Here is a 22,805-nt window from a genome sequence, read left to right as displayed (position 1 = left end):
AAAATCTGTGGCTGCTAGTTGTAATTATTTGCCTTCTCCTTGGTTTTGACGTTAATGCAACTTTAGAGGGTCTTTTACTTCTTACCTTTGCCGGCAGATTTTCTCTTTACGGATCTATGAATGCTATTAACGAACTTGGCAAAGTCAGGTCCATAGAGAGAGTGTTGCAAATATATTTTCCGAAGGGAAGGAAACTACCTAGAGATGCCAAGATTTTCTCATGACTTAGGGTGCTCCTGGCTCTCTCTCTGTCTTGAAATTTTGTTTCTGTATTGTTGCATCTCTCGATGCAAGAGACAGGCTACAGAGAATAGGACTAGATGAGGTCCCAATTCTGAATCTGCCACCGCCTACCTGTGTGTTGTTGGGCAGACCATCCAACCTCTCTGGACCTGCTCTTAATAAATGGGTGTGAGGTTAGGGGAGACTTCTAGGCTCCTTTCTAGCCTTCAAATGACATAAATTGTTGTTAAGAATCATTATTTGGGTTAAAAGTCATCCTAGGAGAGTTTAACAAAAATATTGAAGTTGCTATACCTTTCCTCTGACATTAAGGGGCTTTAGATGTTCACAGGTAAAACCTTGGTGGGCAGGACCCATGGCTGACCATCTTAAACCTCCCTCTGTGCCCAGCAAGGCACCCTGTACTTGCAAACGCTACATCTATTGATGGTTGGATGAAAGACCAACTTTCCTTCCAAAAGGAGCTGTGTTTTCTACAAAGGGAAACGTTTGTGTCACGCTTTGGAGAGGCTGGTCATTGTGAAAGGTTCTTTCTCACCTTAGAAGCAGCTTTAAATACAATGCGTAGTGCTTGTAACCCAGCCTGGGACATTCAATTCCTTGACAGCAGGGGCCACACTTTGTTCATTTTTGTACCCCCCCCCCCCCCCGCCCCAGTGCCTAGCGTAAGGCTTTGCAAATGGTCAGTTCTCAATTCAGATCGATTCCATTGCATTCAGTTGACTCTAGAGGAGCCACTTGCTTTCATCCAATCACTCTCTCCACTTATTCAGTCAATCTTGCAGATGTGCAAAAGAATTTCTAAACTTCTTTTTCACTTGTCAAAGTACGTTGGCGGCATTTAGATTTTCAGTAACAGTTAATCTTGTATAGATACTCTGTCCTTTTTAAAACCACTCCTCTTTCTATTACTCCCCTGATTGTAGGGAAAAGAGAAAGAAAAAAAAATCCTATCGCTAAACCATCCCGAGAGCCACTGCAAGTTTGGATTGCCATGAAAATGAGCTAGAACGGAACACAAAGGGGGAGGGAGGGGACTGCTGTTGGATTTGCTGTCTTATTCTTGTTAACTGTGGGGACCGAACCTTCTGCACTGATTTGTACGAAGACCCACTCACACGGAATGGGGAGGATGGTGCTCTAGATGACACCCCAGGAGAGACCCCATGACAAGAGCATCTCTCCCATGACCTCCAATAGTGTATTGACTTCATGCACCTGTAAGCAGTGGGTTGGGGGAAATGCCATTGACAAAGAGGAACAGAGAACCAATATCTGTCAAAAAGAACACGTTCTACCATCCCTGCTTCTGCACCCCACCCCTGTTCCTTCCCACAAACCCATGTCTGTGAAGGGCGGCACCGTGTGCCCAGTTAGCAGTACCAGCAGCCAGAAGCCCTCTCCCACCCCTCCTTCTCCTCAAAGCCCATATACAGCCACTGCTCAGATCCAGGAGACTCCACCTCTGGAATATTTCTCCAATCTCTCCCTTCTTTCCCGAAGCTTCTACAGTCTGGCTCCAACCTACCGCTTTCCAGCCTTGCCTCCCACCCCTTGTCCCTGCCCTACAGACAGTTTGCACCTGGGCTTTTTCATGAATTCTTCCTCTGTGCCTAGTCACTCTTTCCCTCAAGGCCCTCTCTCCCCTGCCTCCTTGTCTTGAGGAGTTCCTCCTATTGTCTTCTTCAGACTCACCTCTGTGGGAAGTTCTCCAGCTCCTCTCAGCTGCAGACTCTTGGAACTTCCATGCTCCCTCCGCACCCCAAGTGCCACCGTCATGGTGCGAATCACCTTGCAACGCAGTTTTTGGTAAAGGGCTTTCCATTCCCCGCCCTAAAGGGGAGCTCCTAGAGGTGGGGTCTAGCCTCCATATCTCTTTCCCCAAAGGCTCAACAGGAGACTTGTGCGTGGAAGCCAATCCCTTAATCCACGCTTGGTGAAAACGTGGTTTGGGGAGGCGTGGGAGGCGGGCATGGGAACAAACAGAAATTCAAGTGGAGAACTCTGGGTAGGGCAGAGGAAGTGCCATTTCTTCCTCAGTGAACTGTAGATACACTTTTTAAATTTAATTTGGAAATGTAGACGTCACGGTGGCCTGTGGTTGGTCCGGCAAGTAAAAAGACAGGTGACCGTGGAAGCTTCCAGAGGAGCGTGGCGCTCCAGACCCCGTCCCAGAGCGCCTAGAGTGTAGCAAGAGGAGAAGCAAAAACTTCCTTCATATTTCCCTTGCAAATGCTTGTTTTTCTTTCTTTTTCCATAATCCGTTCCCATTTGGAGGACACTCGTTCATCTGCAGAGCAAGCCCCCTTTCCAGGCCATTAGTGCCAGGACCATGTGAAATAGCAGCCAGCCTGGGCCATTAGTGCCGCGGTCATTTAAAACACCAGTCCGCTCAGGTTATTAGCGAGCCAGGGCAATTTGAGGGAACAACCTGTCCAGGCAATTAATGCCAAGGTAATTTAAAGGGCCACACCATCACAGGCCTGTCAATTAGCAAGGTGTCTTCCATATTACAAATGGGGTATGCGGCTCCTTGGGCCCATTTGGGGCCTTCTCTGGAGGCAGGGAAAGTCCGACCATCGCACAGCCCCGACGCACTGACCGGGTGGTTGGTACTCGTGACTTCAGGCAGGTTTCTGGACTACCGACCTAGGGGTGGGTGCTGAACCACAAATCTTCAAGATGCCGGCTGGTGTGCCCTGTGGCCGTCGGTACAAAGTGAACATCTTTCCCCGCAGCATCAGAGCACATATTGTAATGCAGATTGCACTCGCCAGATACTCTGGGGGAGCCCAGCACGAGCCACAGCTCCTGCAGTGGCCCCAGAGAGCGCCAGTGTGTGCCAGCTGCCTGGGTATCACATCGGCCAGCCACACTCTTGGCACGCCGGAGGGGGTTGGGTGCCATCTCCCATTTTCTGCAAAATCCAGCCTAGAAGCACAGATGAGCTCTGTGTTCTGGGGTGTTCCCGAAGAGATTAGCACTGTTGTCCGTCACAGGCATCATGATGGAATCTGGGGAAGTTCGGGGAAGGTGCGGGGGAGGGCCAGCTGGCTCAAGCGGACCCCTTCTGCCTGCTGCCTTGGAGGGAAGATTTCAGGTGGCTTATCGGAGCTGGCTCTCTGACACGCGGCCCTTCCAGGTCGGCGGTGGAATGCGGGGTCAGGAACCATAAACTGCAGTGTGAGATGAGGGCTGTCAGCTCGGCGGAAGGCAGAAAGCATCCATCATTTTTATGAGGTGCCCTGACCTTGTGGGATAGCCAAAACAACTTTGCAGACCCTAAAACGTTCTTTACGTACTTATTATCATTCTAATAATTATTCGGCATGTACCAAGCTCTTTTGCTGATATACATCCTGGATAGTCTTTTATTAGTTACCACAATTAATCATTTCCATTTGGCAGTGGAGTTTAATCTTAATTAATTTGAAAACCTTTGTTAAACACATGTACCAGCAACGCACTAGGAACTCTGCTTTGGAGTTAAATAGGAAAGGCCTCTGTCTCCAGGAGTTTACAATCTTATTAGATTTCTCTGTCAAATCCTTCATGGCTCTCATCGTAAGTACAGATAAGTTTCACAGATTTCAGAAGAAAGGTGTCCAAAAAAGACAGCAGAGTTCGGGAAAGAATGGCATGAATTTAAGTCAGGGGATGAGAATAGGGAAGAGAGGAGTGACTGCAGACTGACTCAGTGGTGGATTGCAACGTGATATGAAACAAATCGAATTTCTCCAAGATCTATTGAGAGCCTAGATCCAGCTCCTCTGATCCTTGGCTACAGCTCTTCCAGAATGTTCTGTGTCAGGGAGGAAACAAGCTGAATTCCCAGACACAGGGAACATGTAATGGGGAAAATGAAATATACCAGAAATAACTTCAGTTTTACCTGATATTTTCTATGTATGAGAGAGATTTGCTAAGTAGTCACATGTCAATGGATCCCGTGGACTGTGTGCCATAAACAATAAGGATCTTGTTCAACCAGGTCATTATGAAGACAAATGAGCCCATTACAAACTTAGTTTTCTCATTGTTCTACCTACTCCTTCCTATTTGCTAAAATCCTTCAAGGTCAAGATCAAATGCCTTTCCCTCCTGAAAGCTTCTGAAATCCTTTTCTGGGAACCCACATTACTTTGTCTTTTTATTATGACAGTTATTTCTTTCTATCTTGTGTTTCATCCTAGATTTTCAGGAAACAGACAGATTAAGATGTTTATTGCTGTCTTATAAATCACTGAATCTGACAAAAATTCCAATGTCTGGCAGCATCTACACTTCTCAGCCTGCCTCTTTCAGCCAGAAATATGACAAAACTTTGTCAAAAGAACCCCCTCCCTGCTTTTTTTTTTTTTGCTTCTCATAAAACCATTTCATTTAGATTCCAAACAAACTGAAGTGGAAAGAAGAGGTGACCCCAAGTTAATCTATCCACTCATGAACCGGAAACCACAAGTCTCTGGCTCCAGCCAGCAGGAGCTTTGGACAAGACCAGTGTCCAGATCCCTCAGGCTGCCATGACCCCCCACATGGGCGCCCAGCACAAATGGGGTCCTGCTGGCCCTGGGGTGAAGGGGGACAGATTCAGGATCCTGAGAGACATGGACAAGTGAATGGCCCCTCCTATTTGGGCTTTCTATTTAGAATCTATAATTTATATTTGTAGGTATTTCCAAATGTTTCCACTTACAATTATAGCTTTCAAGAGGTGATAGGATTTCTCATCTTTTATTTCCTCCCTGTGTGCCCAGTACTCTGCTCTACACGCATTTCTTCCTCACGAAATTTCTGTAATATTGACCTGGATCTGGTTTATTTCTGTAACTTGTACATTAAATGCATGAAACTCAACAGGGTACGCACAGGAAACAGCTTGCTTTTCTCCCAACCTCACCTCCCGATATCTTTGGGCAAATATCCCTTCCACTGCTTCTTTGCATGTTCTCTGAGAGATCCTGTGTTTTCAAAGCCACTTTCATGGTTTGGAAAAGTCCCCTTTGCATGGCTAAGATTCACTTTCAGTTATCAAATAGTCCAGTTCTCTTATGTTGAAAATTTTGATTTCACATCCAGTTAAAAACTTCTCCCCTCACTTTGGCTCAGGCCTAACCCGTGTTTGGGGGACCTGTAATGGTTCTTTGGGAATTTAGCCTCAGCTCTGAGAAAACAGAAGTCCCATCCTACATCTTACTGTACGATGACCCAGGTGGCAAAGGGAGGAACATCACAGGGACATAATACACTGTTCTTGGATCTATTTGCTTCATGTGGGCAAAAACCAAGATGAAGGTTCAGTTTCCAGTGTTTTCAACTGTGAAATTCTTCAGGGGTTTATAATGTGCTGATGACTACAGCAACCTTTAAGACTAATCACCCAGGCACCAAATCCAAATATTTTTCCAGCACCGAGTAGAAGTATTCTTTGCAGGGAAGAGGCTAATAAAACTTTTGCGTTGCATTCTGAATTTAGAATTAGCATTTGACAATCCCCTTGGAATGATAACTCTTGCATTGTTACACACTAAATAGCTACACTTGTCTTGTTAATAAAATCATAGTAATTGAGTAGCATTTTCATTAAGACAGGAGGGTGGTTCATTTTGTAGATAGATGAAAAAACAACCTGAGATTCCACGGAAACTCTATTTTTCCATTCACGTTGTGCAGAACCCATATTAGGGGGAAATTGTTTTGAATACACACATCAGCAAGTCACATACCATCGCTCCTTCTGAGGTCAGCGCTCCATAAGTCCCTGCCGTGGGGGTTATCAGATATTCGTCAGTTTCTCGGCTGCCTCATTAGCTGGCAAAGTGGCTGCATGCATCCATGTTAGAGACCCACTTAATATTCCCCAAGTATATAGGTAAGACTGCCCCGATCTAACAGGATCCTGGGGTAGAGGTGGACCCAGACAGAACTTCATGGAAGATGTTCTCTCAACCTCACTGCGTAATTTAAGACGCCCCGCATGTGTACACCATGCACATTGAATCGTGATCTAATAAAAATTGACGTAGAAACCAGAATCCAGGTTTGGTGTAGATTCTTGATCTGTGAGCGTTGGCAGGATGAACTAACTGGTCTACGAGCATGATGGTTGGGAGGAGATGACAGCCATCGGGGTGCTACCGAGGACCACCTTCTGAGATGTGCTTCAACTCCGTGTGTATTCTCTAGCCGCTTGTGTTTACGAACAAAACTGAGGTCTTACAGCTGTGGAGCAGGGTATGGATGAAGACAGTGGGGCATCTTGGCAAGTGTCCACATTGAAAAAGTGCTCTCTGGCCCTAAAGTATGGAGAAGGGTCAGGGGTAAGAAGTAACTTGGTATCCAAATAAGAGCCCACAGCACAGAGCCTCAACTTACAATCCTATCAGGCAAATATAAAAGGAAACTAGGTTGTAGGCCAGTTAATATTTCCAAAAAGACTAAACTACAGTTCTAGGACTCTACCCCATGCTTCTTTGAGCCATAGAAGTCATCAGGGCATTTGGCAGGTTTAGGTGAGCCAGGTACTCAGCACCGCTCGAAAGCCATAAGGGAGAGGTCACACATACCGAAATCATAGTCCCTACCCTCCAGAACTTTCAAATCTCCATTTTAACTATTTCCTTGGCAAATATTTAGTTGGTATCATAAGAGGTGCTGAAGGGATAAAGAAAGAGAAATCATATTCCAAAGCTACAAAATTCCAGTTATGGAATAAATACGTCCTGGGGAGGATGTAATGTACAGTGTGGTGACTAGAGTTCACAATACTGGATCATATATTTGGAAGTTGCTATGAGAGTAGATCTTAAAAGTTCTCATCACAAGAAAAAAAACTATGTAACTATGTGAATGTTAAATAAACTTATGATGCTGATCATTTCGCGGCGTATACAAATATTGAATTGTCATGTTGTGTCCCTGGAGCTAATGTAATGTTACATGTCAATTACACCTTAATTAAAAAAAGGAGGATATGTGGTCTAGATCCTGCTTTCATAGTGCGGTGGAAAGAACTTTGGCGTCGGACAGGTCTGGATTTGAATTGTGTCATTACACTTACCACCTACGTGGATTTTGGTAAATGAGCCACCCTCTCGGGTCTTAGGAGCTTCAGCTGTACTCAAGAAGCAGACTCACCTTTCGAATTCGGTGAGAATTAGCTGAGTCCTTGCACACCAAGGAGCTAGCTTGGTGCCCGGCATGTAGAAGGTGTATTGTAGCTCAGATTCTCCAGGAAACAGACTCGAAGATTCTGCCCTTGGCACGCAGAGGTGTGCTGGGAGTGCTCTCAGAGGAAGTCCTGCTGGGGAGGCAGGCTTGCTTGAGGGAGGAGCTGACCTGTGACAAAGGGCCCTTCCCATCCCACGGGAAGCTCCGGAGCTGGATGGCCCTTTGGAGACATCCTGAGTCCAGGGTGCCAGGCCTTTGTCCGTTGTTGCCTGGCACTGACTTCCTGTCTCCAGGGAGGAGGCGTAAGCGTGGGCGAGGCAGCTTCCGTCTGCTGAGGGCAAGTCCTGGGGAGGGACACAGCTGCAGGTTGTTGGCAGGCAGTACCCCCAGCAGGTGGGGGGACGGGTAAGCCGTCTGCCTGAAGGTGGGATTTTGGCGGAGCACCCCAGCCTCCACTCGAGATGCTTCATAAACGTGAGCTCCCTTCACTCTTCTGTATAGTTCAAGATGTCTCTAGCTCAGTGGAGGTGATGAGGCATGAGTATGAACACTGCAAAGTCCCAAGGACATGTGCCTTAGAAGAAGCACAGACACATGGTGTGGGAGTTCAGAGAAATGAGACAGGGCTTTTGGTTGAGATCACACGCAGAAGGCTGGAGAGAGAGGTTCTGGAAGCATAAAAAAACCACAAACAAACAAAAACACAGCCTAAGAAAGTCCTTCTTCCTGTGCAGCTCAGACGAGTAGTGCTGAGTGATTTCAGAGGAAAAGGGGCTCTGGAAAGGTGGGAGAAGTTAGGGAAAGTTTTGTGGCCGTGTGTCTGTGGACCAACTCATGAGAATCCTTGGTCATGCTCACGAGCAAGGAAGATCCCAGGATCCCGGACGACTGGCTGCATCTGGATTGGAAATAAACATTTTTAAGCTCTCGAGACAATACTGATGCGCCCTGAAAGTTTGGGGGGTCCTGGTGTGCAGCCTCTTGTTTGTTCCGGACAAACACGCTTTCTAACAGAGCTCTCGGGAAACGAAAGTAGACAGTTGACTATATAGAAAGTTGACTATGTGAAGTCTAAGCTCACATCGCAAATCCACGGCAGAATCAGGATTGAAATATGCATCCAAGATCCTCCAGCCAGGTGGGAAAGATTACTTTCTTCTTATCATTTTCTTGAGCTGACAGTACATTTCCAGGTCAGACTCATCCACAGACTGTATTTTACCTAGAACACCTCGTGGCACCGGAGTTTCAGATGGTAAAATACACAGGCAGTGAAGAGGGAACTGTGTGGCAAAGAGACCTTCCCCTTCTTGGGAAGGCATTTGTGTCTATGTTTGGCATGAGCACATTCACTCCACGGGAGAGGTTGTGGTCATCTCCGTACACCCCCACAACCAGAATGATTTCTAGCGCACTGCGGTACTCCATAAAGCAAACATTTCGCTCGTTGGAGTTAGTCCCTGCAGCTCTCTTTGCAGAATCAGTGTCTGGAGAACTGTGGCCGGGTGCCCCGTCTCTTTGCTCCCCTCAACCCTGTGGGTGGGCCCGAGTAACAGCAACAATACTTCTGAGACACAGTGTGGCCCGTGTGAGGACTCTGACGTTCCCACCACGGTCTCCAAGGGAACACTCACCTACAGAAGAAATTTCTGCTTCCTACATATCGGATCTTGGGGTCTTCCTAAGCCTAAACTTGGGCTGAAGGCTTTGTGGCTGCTCCCCAGAATGGGAGTTCTGTATTATTGGATCCCTCCCTCACCCCTATTTTCTTCTTGATTTTGGCCCCCTTTCTTACCTTATATTCCCCTACGCATCTAACTCTCTCCTTCTTTCTCTTTTTCCCAAGGCAGGCTTAGAAGAGTCACGTGAGCACTGCCCTTATGGTCTGGAGGCTTGAGTGTCCCTCTGTCTCCTCCTTGCTGTACATTCACGGGGAAGCTGATCAGCTTTTCTAAGCCTCGTTTTCTTCCTCTGCTGAATGGGATCATCCATGTCGGTATCCAATTATACTTTCATTATCTACAGAGTTATTGGGAGAGTAAGTAAGATATTTGTGAAACTGTGCAGATAGGAATCCTGCTAGGAAGCATTAAGTATCATTGTCACTTTCTATCTTTATTCTGCCACGTGCTTTTCTCAGAAAGTGCACTTAACGATAGTAGAAAAATACACAAAGGAAGGACAGAAATGAGAACATTCACTCCAGAAAATGCTTTGGATCTCAGTGATAGACTCAGCTCCTTTGGCGGGCTGAGTCCAAGTAGGACTCCTTCCAAAATTTGACCAAGGAATGCACACTTATTGATGCAGCATTAAAAAAAAACATTTATTTATACTCATAGCCTAATGTGTCCCATATCTGTAAAATATGAACTTAGTGTGGTTCATCGTATGTCCTGGGAGGTGCAGAAAGGATGGAAGGAAGAGGGGGGAAGAGAATGGAAGGAAACTGAGAGAGGAAAAAGGAATAGAGGATCATGGATTGTTGATGTGGGAGCAAAAGAGGAAACGAGAGACAAAAGGGACGGGAGGAATGCCGCAGGCTCTGTGAGAAGCAGCAGCGGAATTACCAGCCAGTGATTGAGAGTGCGGGTCCTTGGGGCTCATAAGAAAGCTGACTTAGTCAGTGTTGGGCATGGGCTTTTGGGCCTATGAAGTATGTTGGGGCTCATAGAGTAAAAAGCTCCAGTCCCTTAGGTCCACACTTGAAATACCCGGAGGTCTTGTTTTGTTTGAGATGATGAGAACTGGGCTGAGGGACAGGTCAGGGTTCTCTCTCTATAGACAGCTCAGGAATTATCTGGGCTCTTAGGCCACCGGTGGTCCTCCCTCTCCGCCATGCATTCCTGGAAGTTCACCAAGGTGGCTCAAACCAGGGCCCTGGAGCACTTACGAAATAAGCCAGCCTAAGCCAGGGAAAGAAGGTAAGAGCCCAACTTCATAGATCTGCCGAATGGAAGGAGTGTGTAAGGCTGCTGTTTAGCTGAACAACTCATCATCATAGGAGTTCAAGTCTCAACTCTACCATTACAAGTTGCCAGACCTTGGGTGATCCGCTTCTCTCACGGTCTGGGTTTCTCCATCTCTAAAGTGAGTCTCAAGCCTGCGGTTCCCTACAGTTCTCTGGTATCATCTGGGGAGTTGCCTACTGGTGGTGCCAATACTCATGGAGTACGAGATGACTGTTCCCTCTAGCTTGTCCCATCAGTGATAAGAATGATGGCTCTATGGATGTCTCAAGGAGAAATGCTTTTGATGGAAACATCAAAATGTCTTTAGATGTTAGGACATTATCGATGGTTCATTTGTACTATCCCAGGAGTCTGATTAAAAGAATTTATTAGGTGAAGCTGCATAATATGTAGGATTGCCCATTTAAGAAGTGTGTGTAATATATTTGTTTCTCTCTGCGTGTCTGTCATCTATCTATCTATCTATCATCAAGTTACGCACCCATCTTTATAATCCTGCTCTTATTTGCATCATTGTTGTATTAATGTCTGTCTCCCCTACCACGGGGTACCCTTCAATAGTACAGGAACCGTAATCTGTCTCATTCACTCGGTCAACTCTGTTGGGAGCGTAGTGTCCAGCATAGCACATGCTTATAAAATTTTGTTGAATGAATGAGTGATCCATGTACACCCTATTCCCTATTCCTGGTCACTCTTCATTTCTGATGTCCTTTTCCTTGTCTGGCCTACCTGTACTGCAATGGCTTTTACATTTTAAATTTTTTGTTGAGATGCAATTCACGTACCATAACATTCAGCCATTTAGAATGCACAATTCAACGGCTTTTTGTGTATTCACACAGTTGTGCCAACATCACCACCATCTACTTCTGAAACATTTCCATCACCCTTTAAAGAAACCCTGTAACCATCGGCAGTCACTAACCGTTCCCCCTCTCCCTTGCCCCTGGCTATCCCTAAGCTACTTCCTGTCTGTATGAATTTGCCTGTTTGGGACATTTCAAACCGGTGGAATCATACAGGATGTGGTCTTTTGTGTCTGGCTTCTCTTACTTCAGGTGTTTTCAACGTTCAACTCTGTTGTAGCACGTATCCATACTCCATTCCCTTTATCACTGAATAGTGTTCCATTGTACGAATGTCCATATTTCAGTTATCTATTCATCAGTGGATGGACATCTGGGTTGTTTCCTTTTTTGGCTCTTGTGTATAATGCACCTATAACCTTCCTCTGCAAGTTTTTGTGTGGACATATGTTTTCAATTCTCTTGAGTACATCCTAAGAGTGGAATCGCTGTATCATTGCTTCATTTAATTTTGTAGGTGTCACTCTGCTTCTTTATTTGTGTTCACTCTTTCTTCTTTCTGTTTTCCCTTGGTGAGAACATTTGCCTTCATTTTGCTATAGAGATGAGAACCTCAGTCATCACCTGATTGTGACTTGCTGTGTGTGTGGGTAGCTGACTATAAACTGAGAACATGAGCTCACTTAATTATGGAAGTTCTCTTCCACAGGCAGCCACCTATTTCAATCAGGGCTGTACTAGGGTATTGGGAACAACATAAACAAGGCTAGTCATTTCACTCTCTGCCACTTACTAATACCTCATTTGTTCCCAGAAGGTCCCCAAAGAACCATCTTAAAGATGGGTCAGAGCACCAAGGCTCCTTGATGGCACATTAAGTGAAAAGCCCATGGACCAGCCCGATTCCACAGGATAAGGACAGAGATGTTTGGTTTTGCATTGCAAAGAGGTGATCTGGAATCCTGGAACTTCTTGCCCATCAGACCAATAACTGAGGAAATAAGGGGTGGGTTTGAACGAGTGTGCTGACCATCGGAATACTTCTTGGCTGTCAGCAAGTCCAGTGTAGTGCTGGGGAATGATAACGCTTGAGGCCCAGCTAAAAGGTTCCAATCAATGAGAGGAAACTCGTCTATGCAATGGAAAACCTTTCACTGTGTCTGACAGAAGCAGGAGTGCAAAGTCATAAAGAAAAGAACAAAAATTTGCTTGCCAATTCCCCGAAAGATCCCTTTTAAGCATTGACATTTCTAGAGCTGGGGGGCAGGGTGGGTAACTCAGATGTCATCAGATAGATTATTAATGTTTCAAGGATTGCAGAACCATAAAAGCTAAATCTGGAGAGTAGCTATTAAGCTTTCCTAAGGCCTCAGCTGCCCATACCCGCGTCTTCCTCTTTCCTTTCCATGTGTTTAGGTAGGTCGTCGGGTCTGGCTTAAAAACATACCTATGACGGAGCTGCTTCCTTTGCTAGAGGTGTCTCTGGTGAGATTTGACAGGAAGTTGGCCAAAGGATTTTCCTAAATCAGGAAATGAGAGGCGGAAGTGAGAATGTTCTGGGAGGAAGCTCGACAGCAAGGCGGTACCTGCTGGGGGAGAAGGAGCTGGAATCTGCAGCTTCAAGATGCCGTTAAAGTCAGGCAGAGAACTATAATTTATTGGAAGCTGGTCCTAACATCGGTCATAATTGGAGTGGGTGGCTACCCAAGGAGTTTGATTAGAGATGTGCCTGGAGGTCCTCCCAGCCTCTCTAGCTTGTGCCTGACTCTCTGAAACCTCCACTCGCAATTCTTTCCTTTGGGTGAATATAGGATCCCCTATTAAAATGGGAACCCTCCTGAGAAAAAGAACCCATTACCCCTGATAATCATTTACCTTGATATATTTTTAAGCAACAGATCCTTTCCAAATAGCAGCTCTCGAGGACAGACTTGGATGGGACTAGGGAGAGCCGGGTAGGAAGGTGGAGAGGAGCAGCCCGCCTTGCGGCAGAAGTACGTTCTGTGGGAAGCTTACGTCTTTGGGCAGCAGAAGCTACTGGTGGGGCAGGAAGACAAAACAATGTGAAGGGCAAGTCCAGGTTCACCTTTGGCATCACATCGACTCTAGGCCGTTCTCAGCCCCCACACAGCGTGGCCACTGCTGCCAGCTGGTACGAGATGCGTCCTGAAGTGTGTACAGGGCTGAGTGTCCATGCGTCCCTCTCTCCTGACCCAGCGGCCCTCGGCCTGTGGCAGAACCGTGCGGAGACATCAAAACAGCCCCGCACCTTCATCTCATTTGGAACCCTGAGCTAATTTCCAATTGTCTTCACATCACTGGTGGTCAGGCCGGCCTCTGGGTCTGCAGATGGTCAGAGGCTATGGGCAGAGTCTTTGTCCCAGTGTGTGGTGGGCGGAAGGATGGCCTCGGGAAGTTCTCTGTGGTGTCCTCATCCCCAGAACCTGTGCATAGTCACTTTACACAGCAAAGGGGACTCTGCAGGTGTAATTCAGGTAAGGGTCTTGAGGTGGGGAGATTCTCCTGGATGGTCTCAGTAGGCCAGTGTCATCATAAGGGTCCTGAAGAGCAGAGATTTTTTTCCCAGCTGTGGTCAGAAAGAGACATGATATGCAAGAGTGACTCCGAGAAAGGTGAGGCTGCTGGCTTTGAAGATGGAGGAAGGGGTCCACGAGCCAAGGAATGTAGAAAAAGGAGCAAAAGGATTTTCCCCTGGAGCTTTCTAGAAAGGAACATGGCCCTGCTGACACCTTGATTTCAGCCCAGTGGAGATTCATGTTGAATTTCCAATCCACTGAACTATGAGGTGGTATATCTGAGTTATTTCCAGTCACTAAGCAGGTGGTAGTTTGTAACAGCAGCATAGAAAACAAAATACCGTTACAAAGCACTAGATGAGTTCATCCCTCCCGTCCTCCTCCGTCACTTCGAAAAGAAAGACCCTCTTGCCCTCTCCTCCCTCTTAGCCGTTCATTCCCACTTGGCTGTCTACTCCCTCACCCAACTCACCCACCCAAACATTTCTACTCTGTGCCTTGAAACCCCTTTCATGAATAATAATAGATGCCATGGATTGAACACTCATTTTAACATTATTTTATTTACCTTCCGTAGATGATAAAGCCCTTGGATCTTACCTATGTAAAAACTGAGGCTGAAGGAGGTAAAGCAACTTGCCTGGGGCCACCCAGCAGGGGGTGGTGGAGATGGGGTTCAAATCCACATCCACAGCCTGTGTTCTTGGCCTCTATGCCAATGCTTCCCAAAGGGGGTATCATAGAACAATCGTGAAGGGTATGAATATGCATCAGGAGGAAAGTGGCTTCCGTGGCCTGCTGTCCAATTCTGGCTCTCCATTTCCTCACTGCTGTCGGCACAGGCCCAAACCACCCTTCGGGTCCCATTTTGCAGATTCTTCTCCACCCCGAACCTGCCGTCCTCTTGGGGTTTTTATGTCCGGGCAGGGGATGCATCCGGTGCTCTTGACTCACAGTCCTCTCCTCTGGCACCTTCATCCACCACCCACATCACTAACTGACCCAAGACCGACCCATTTCTAATATGCCAACATGCCAGCTCCACTCTCTCACCCCCAAACTGCCAAACACAGAGACTCCAAGGGGGTGGGCAGGCCCCTGTGAAAGGAGAGTCTGATGGTGGAGGTGGTTGCGACCCATTGCTCAAAAGTAACCTGGACTCTTGGGGGATCCCCTCAACCTCCCTGCCTTCTACTGCTTTCTTTCTCCCGTATTTTTGCACTGTGGCACCTGCAAATACCCCCAAATCTGGGTAAGTGAAACACCTGTCTCCACCATCGTTTTAGGAATCTTGGCATAGCAAGTAACAGAAAGCTTCTTTGGTCAAGCTAAGAAGATTTTAAAAGAAATCCTCGTGGCAAGAAGTGGCTCCCACCGATTACTTCTGAATTTACAATTCGAGAGAAGGCAAACTGAGATGGGAACTTTCAGATCCAGTTTTAAATCCCTGAGGGAGGGGATTCTCATATCCCAAGACTGGATCAGGTTCCTGTCCCAGGAACGATCAAGAGTCGCCTGTAAAGATGGGGCCACGTGGCAGGAACCGGCTACTCCCTAAGTAACTCATGTCCCTCTACGAGCAGAAGGGACGAGGTAGAGGCAGTTCCCCGGAAATTGTAGGACGAGAGGGAGCACGGCCAAGACAACAGCAGGGTTGCTGCGTATCCTTGAGGAAACGTACCCAAAGATGACAAGTGGTACCACTGCAGATTTTGTGTAGAGCCAGCTGGGTCTGTGAAAGAGTTCCACGACCCTTTCCTTCATGTGCAGTCAGCTAATTTCTTGGTCATCGAAGCTGATTCCAAACCTTTGCATAATCTTTCCCCCTCTCTTACTCTACAGATAAAGTAGAAACCACCAGACACAAACTCCTCTACTCCCAGTTTCTACCAGGTGAGAAAGTGACGGATACCCACACCTTCAGTCTCCTGGGCTTTCTCCTGTCCCTTCCCGCTCTGGCCACCAGTCCTTTGTCGTATGTCTTCATCTGCTCGTCCAGCAGCTTCTTCCTCCCCCACCTGTAACTAGAGCCACGATCTGTGGCCAGCCTCTCCTGCAAATCTCCCTAGGACCCCAGCTTCCTCACGCTCATCTCACAGACTTCTGCCTTTAGATTTTCATTTCCCGTTTCATCCTCCATACACTCAGTCTGGCTTCTGCCAGCCCCCACCCCTCCCCACACCAGTGCCCAGCAACCTTTGCAGCGAAGGTCACCCATGACCTCCTAATTGCCCAACTCAATGGGTGACTCCCAGCCTTTGTCTTAATGTGCCTCGCTGTTGCCTTTGACACGATCTTCCAAATATGTCTCAAATCATTGCCTTTTCTCTCTGTCCCTGTGGCCATGCCAGGCCCTCTTCAATCTTCCCTGAACTCTTATAATAGTGCCCTTATGTTTTACCCAACTCTTCCTACTACTATTAAAGTTATTTTTCTAGAACAAAATCTGATCAAGCCAGCGTCCCATGAAAAACCCTTCCATTGCTCTCCATAGCCCACCCTATGGGTTCAAAATCCTTTGTGGGGCACGTAAGGCTTTTCATGCCATGGACTCCACCAACCTTTTGGTCACATCACCTCCCCCCCATCTGCCCGCTGTGTCTGCACACACCTGGCTGCTGGCAGCTCCCTAAACTATCTACACTCCGTACAGACTATGCCCTCCGCCCCCGTGCCCTGGCATGGTTCTCTATTTTTAATTCTCTGCTCAAAGACCCCCTCTTCAGTGAAGCCTTTCCTGACTGCCCCAGGCAGAGCTCATTGTTCTCCTTTTCCTGATTCCCATGCCCCTGTCTGTTCCTCCATTGTAGGGCTTCTCGCATTGCATATTTATGATTTCTTGACACGTCAGCTTTTCCCACAAGATCACAAGCTCCTCAAGGGCAAAGGAGGGAGTTTAATCATTCTCAGTCAATAACTAGGTAATAAATGAATAAATAAATGGGAAGGGGGTATCCATGGAGACTGGGTTGGAAAGCTAGTGGCGTGAGGCAACAGGCGTTGACCTGGGAGACTGGGCCACAGAAATGTAGACAATCTCTACCTCCCGCACTTGATATCCTCTATTCATATTCAACCTGTTTGCTTCTCCTGATTCAGGTCAACAGCGCCTCCTTCATATTTGCATCTGCTTCATTTGACAGCTCATATGCACGCATTACTCAGCTCCTTCTGGCTTCTACCTCTTTACTTTTCTCCTTAAAATCCAATTTCAGAAAGCAAGTGGAGGAGTTCAGCCACTGAAAGATCTTCATTGATTTATTTTGCCTTCCTTATTTATTAATGAAACCACTTTCTCCTTGATATTTCTTTCTTTTCTTTTTTTTTTTTTCCCCCTCTGATGTATTCGTAAAAGCCCTGCTCCTTCCTTTTAACCCCTACGCATTAGCTTACCCCAGGCTCTGGGTTTCCTTCTCTTACCTTTTCCTGTCTATCCACTCTGACTCTAGGTGAGGAGTTTTGTGTCTCTTTCTGGAAGTCCCTGTGTCCAGCAAGATTTTCCAGTGATCTTAAGTCTTCCCATTGCTCCCTGAAGAAGTCACCCTGTGGACTTCGTCCTCTTTGCAGCTCACTCTTTCTTACGGTCTCGGCTCTTGACGAGCACAGTGGCAAAGAGCGTGATCTTGGAGCCAGACTGCTGGGGTTCAGATCTCAGCTCTACCAATGACTAAGTGTAGGACCTTGCTCACATTCCTTAATTTTTAAAAAGATTTTATTGATTGATTGATTTAGAAAGAGCGTGAGAGCAGAGGGAGGGGCAGAGGGGAAGAGAGAATCTCAAGCCGACTCCACACTGAGTGCAGAGCCCAAAGCCAGGCTGGATCCTATAACCCCGAGATCATGACCTGAACTGAAACCAAGAGTCAGATGTTCAACCCACTGAATCACCCAGGCGCCCTTCAAATTCCTTAAGTTCTTTGCACCTTAGTTTTCTCTTCTGCAAAAATGGGCTTCATAAGAATACCTACTTCCTGAGGTGGTTGTGAGGATTAAGTTTATGGAAGGCTATAACATATACAGAAGAGTGCCCAGTACAGAGCGTGCATGCCCCTCTCCCCCAACTCTCTCTACTGTTCCACTCCCCCCCCCACCTGGATCACTTTCCTGTTGCTGTGGGGACTGTGTTCTGTGGTTGGTTAGCGTGAAACATTCAGGGTCGACTCCTTTGAGCAGAACATTTTTCTAGGCCCTCTATGTATAAGGAGCAGAAGATGGACACGGGGGTAAAGAAAAGCCAGAGCCTGTTTCCAGACCTTGGGGACTATAAGGAAAGAGAACCGGAAGTGACTTTTAATGATGTGCTCAGAGGGCTACGCAGTGTGGGGGGTGCTTCGTATCTTTCCTGATATACCTTTTTTTCCTCGTGGCCATTGTGTAAGGTGGAAATCACGATCTCTGGATTTTATAGAGGAAGGCGTTGAGGTACAGCAAGGGGAACTTGTTCAGTGTCACCCCGCAGTCAGCGCAGAGGCGGGGCTGGAAACCGGCCGGGCTGGCCGTGGAGCCCGTGCCCTGCGTCACGTGGCCGCACTCTGTTCCAAAGGAAGGAGGCATAGTATTCTGCGAGGGGATGTGAGGTGGTTGCAAGAAGGACCTGGGGCCAGGCATGTGGCTGTGCCAGTGAGGGTGTGAGGAGAGAGGAGGCCCTGGAGAGAGAAGCGTGTCAGGGCTCAGTGCGTGTTTTATTTTGCTGGGGCGGCGGCGCGGCAGGGCACGCTCAGCTCGGGGCCGTGACATTGACCAGCAGCCCTGAATGCCTGTAGGCTGATTTCATGAATGGAGGGCGTGGCCAGGGCAGAGCACTGACGGCTCTCAGGGAGCTCCTCGGAGCGGGCTGTGGGAGGGGAAAGCTGGCAGGAGGTCCTGGGGCCAGTGGGTCCTCCGGGTCAAGCCTGTGCAGGGCACCACGGAGGTGGGGACATCAGGAGGGGATAGAGTTGGATGGGAAACAGGGTCAGGGGGCCTGCTGGGGGCTGCCTGCTGTGACTGGCTGCTTGGGGAGGGTTTGGCTCATTAGGAAGAGTTCAGCGAGGCCATATCATCCACTTCCTCCCTCGATGATGGTGGGCCTGGGGTAGCTTCGCTCATCCTCATGTGTGCCCCATGAGGTCTGGAGTGAACGCTGAGGGGCGGGTGGCTGACCTGGGGCTAAGCCACACACGGGGAGCACATCTGACCTGCCCAGGATTCAGGGTGACCCATTGGAGGTGCCCAGGCAACACAGGTGAGGCCTTGTGGTTAACAAGGGAGCCCTTCTGGAATCCATACTCCTTGCTATGACCTGAAGACTGTTCTGAACTTTGACCTGAAACACAGTCCTCCCCATAAGCCTCCTCTCTGTTCCTCAGGTGAGGAAGTTCATTTTCTCCTCAGGCCTTTGCACTTGCTGCTCTGTCTGCTTAAAACTGTTTTCTCTGACTCTTAGAAGGGCTGGCTCCTTTGTCTAAATCAGTTCGTCGCCCCTTACCTCGTCCTCTCGTGGGTTCTCCTCACTGGCCCATCAGCTACAGTGACCCGCCCAGTACCATCATTACCATATCGCTTGGTTTCATTTTCAGTTATTCGAAGAATCTGGTTGGTTTGTTCCCTTGCTGAATGTGTCTCCCCTGGGAGTCTAAGCTCTAGCGGAACAGAAGCCTGGTCTGATTTGTCCATTTGTCCAGTAGGGCCCTACTTCTTAAGGAAGTGTCTAGCACACAGTAGGTGCTCAATAAATATCTTGGAACAAATGAATGGATCCGAGCATCACTCGTAATGTACTCCACTTGGCTTTACATGAACACTCAGGCTCTGTTGCCAGTAAATTTCACTGATTTCTGGTTCAGCATACTAGCGCTCAGTGTTATAACACAAAACAATGGAATTTAGTTGAATGCGATGCCAGGAATAGAGTTGGATTTTTGTAAGATCACGAAAGGGAGAGTAAAGCACGTGATCTTAAAATACTACAATATGATTTACTGTAAAATGAAAAAAAGCAGGTTACCAAGCAGCATTTTTATAAATGTTATGTTTTCTTATTTCTCCATTTAATAAAGAGAAAAGCCACCTTGATGCTCGTTTGGGGTTCAGCACTTAAAAAGTTCAAAACTGAGAACCAGTGAGGAAATTCAATCCTGCCTATTCATTTGGAAATGTTCCTTTGGAGAATTTCCTGTTCGTGTTTTTACCGGTTAGAACACACTTTAGTTCTTTCCTAAACAGCTTTCCTTTCTGTCCCTTTTTCCTGATTTTAAGGAAACACAATCAGCCCAGACAGTGTTTCTCAGATGTCATGGTGGAGAGGTATCACCAGGAAGGCCTGTTCATCCCTGGTTTTAACCTTGAAGCTGCCTCAAAGCACTTCCCTCCCTTATCTTTCCTGCTCTGACTTGCCATTCTTTTCCTAATCCCCTTTCTTCTCTTGCTTCCAGAACATCTTTATTTCAAAGTCCTGCCTATGCTTGAAATTTAGCATACCAAAACAGCCCAGTATCTAAGGACCAGAACCAATAGCTCCTCTCCAATTCCCAAAGGGCCTTCAGACGTTCTGCTTACTCTGTTAGTCCCTGAGAAGGAGGACCTTGGGGTGACTCTGCACTCCCTTTCCTATAGGAGCGTCTTATGAACAGTGTCCAAGGTCTTCAGTCTTTTGTGGCACTGGAGGAGCCCCTAAGGACCTCCTGGTTTTGCATGGGTCTTGGGCAGGAGGGCAGTGTCTCTAGCGGGTCTATGGATATTCCTGCTGTCGCGTTCAGTGCCCCTTGGTTTCTGCCTCTCCTGTTCACAGAGCACAGTCAGCCTCTGCTTTTAGGCTGGCTGATGAAAATGCCTCTTTTTTTCCATGCCCTTCTGCTCCAGCACTGCTCTCCTCAGTGGGAGGGTCCAGTCTTGGCCTTCCAAAGTAGCAGCTCATTAATGGAGATGCCCTAAGATTTCTCAGCAGGCCCCTCCCTGTCTCAGATACATGTGTCAGTGACCCCTGGGCCTGTGGTTCCCCCTCCCCCAGCTCTCGCCTTTCCAGGAGCACTCAAAGCCAGATATACGCTTGAAGCTTATAACTCCTGAAATACTTTGCTTTTAAAACAACTCCTTTAAACAGAACGAGACTTGCACAAATTCCTTTAAAATATGCCACACTTTACTAACAATTACGAGGACACGATTAAGCGGTTTCTTTCATCCAAAAATATCCATCAAAAAGAACGATTTCTCAACATTTGCTGCAGCATGGACAGGACTGGAGGAGATAATGCTAAGTGAAATAAGTCAAGCAGAGAAAGACAATTATCATAGGGTTCACTCATCTATGGAACATAAGAACTAGGAAGATCGGTAGGAGAAGAAAGGGAAGAAGAAAGGGGGGTAAACAGAAGGGGGAATGAATCATGAGACACTATGGACTCTGAGAAACAAACTGAGGGCTTCAGAGGGGAGGGAGGTGGGGGAATGGGATAGGCTGGTGTTGGGTAGTAAGGAGGGCACGTATTGCATGGTGCACTGGGTGTTATACGCAAGTAATGAATCATGGAACTTTACATCAAAAACTAGGGATGTACTGTATGGTGACTAACATAACATAATAAAAAATTATTATTAAAAAAATACAACACAAACAATACTATTTTAAAAACCTGACAATGAATTATAAAGGGGTGAGTATACTGTGTGTTTGTGGTAATGTTTTAAAATAAACTTTAAATCATTTGAAAAACAAACAAACAAAATATGTATTGAAAATCTAGAATATACAGGCACTGAGCTAGTCCCTGGGCAGTCCAGATGGACCTGAAGCCCACAGTGTGAGGAAGGCGGGCATTGATGAAACAATCCCCTGAGGATATATGCTTACTACGGTGACAAGTGCTAAGAGAGGAAAGAATAGGGTGCCATGAGCGAAAATAACTCACATGAGTGACCCTATTTAGGGTGCAGAACCAAGAACTCACTGAGGAAGTGATTTTAACCTGCAGCTTGGAAAATGAGTAGGAGCTAGAGAAGCCAAAGGGTGGGGCTGTGGGGATAAGGCACAAGGTTAGGAAATTAATGCAAAGGACGTGAAGAGGAATGAGCTTGTTTCTGTGCTGGAGCTTAATGAATGCCAGGGCTGCTGAAGAGAAGGAATCAGTCAGTGAGAATGGCGGACATAAGGTGAGGTTGGAGAGATGGTCAAGGGGACTTTGTAGGCCATGTTCGGAATGTACATTTTAGTGTAAAAAAAAACAAAAACAAAAACAAATGAAAGCTGTAGGTGAATTTAAGCAAGGAAGTTAGTATTTACAATCTGGAGAATGGACTGGAAGGAGCAGAGGGTGGAATCAGGGAGACCGGTTAGAAGTTTATTGCAGGGGAGCTGAGGAAACATGGATTGCAAGAGATTTTTGGAGATTACCAGGAGGGTCTACAATGTTAGATTAAATGTGTGGCCTGTGGAAGGGAGGGTGTCAGAATAAGCCTTGGATTTCTGCCTCGAGGGCTTGGTTGTGTAGGGAGGTCTCTCAGTGACGTTGGTTAAGATTTGGAGAGGAACAGATTTGGGGGCTGGAGGTCAAGAGCTGAATTTGGAACAGGTTGGTTTGAGATGTCTTAGATATCAAAAGGAGATATCATTTTGATGGATTGCTATATAGAAATGGGAAGGAAATAAATATTTGGGGACATTGGCATAGTGACAGTAGTTAAAATGACAGGAGTGGATGAGAGGAGAGGAGAGAAAAGAAGGCTCTGAGCACTTGGTTTGCCCTTGTCTATATGATACTAAATAACTGATCAATTATGTCAATAAAATAACAATTTCTTGTTGACTCGAATTATCTGTTTAACTGGATTGGCCCTTCCTGTGCAAGCCCTAGGAACTCCTGATATGGACGTGGTTGAATAAATTACCATTTCTCATTCCTTCTTGGGAATCATCTCCCATAGCCACACAGAGAAAGAAAATTAACTCAAATTTCTTGTCCCCCCCCCTTTTGGGTGAAACTAAAAGATAGAAAGAGTCTCCAGACTCCAAAATATGTGAAAGCTTTAAGCTCAGATGTAGCAGAAGCCATGAGGAAGAAACTGAAGAGAAGAAACACAGAGACTAGAGAGTGATA

The sequence above is a fragment of the Ursus americanus genome, chromosome 19 (assembly GCF_024610735.1).
Source record: "Ursus americanus isolate L20-20 chromosome 19, mUrsAme1.1.p, whole genome shotgun sequence".
Taxonomy (NCBI): Eukaryota; Metazoa; Chordata; class Mammalia; order Carnivora; family Ursidae; genus Ursus; species Ursus americanus.
The sequence above is the reverse complement of the archived record's forward strand: the minus strand, read 5'-3'. Positions refer to the sequence as shown.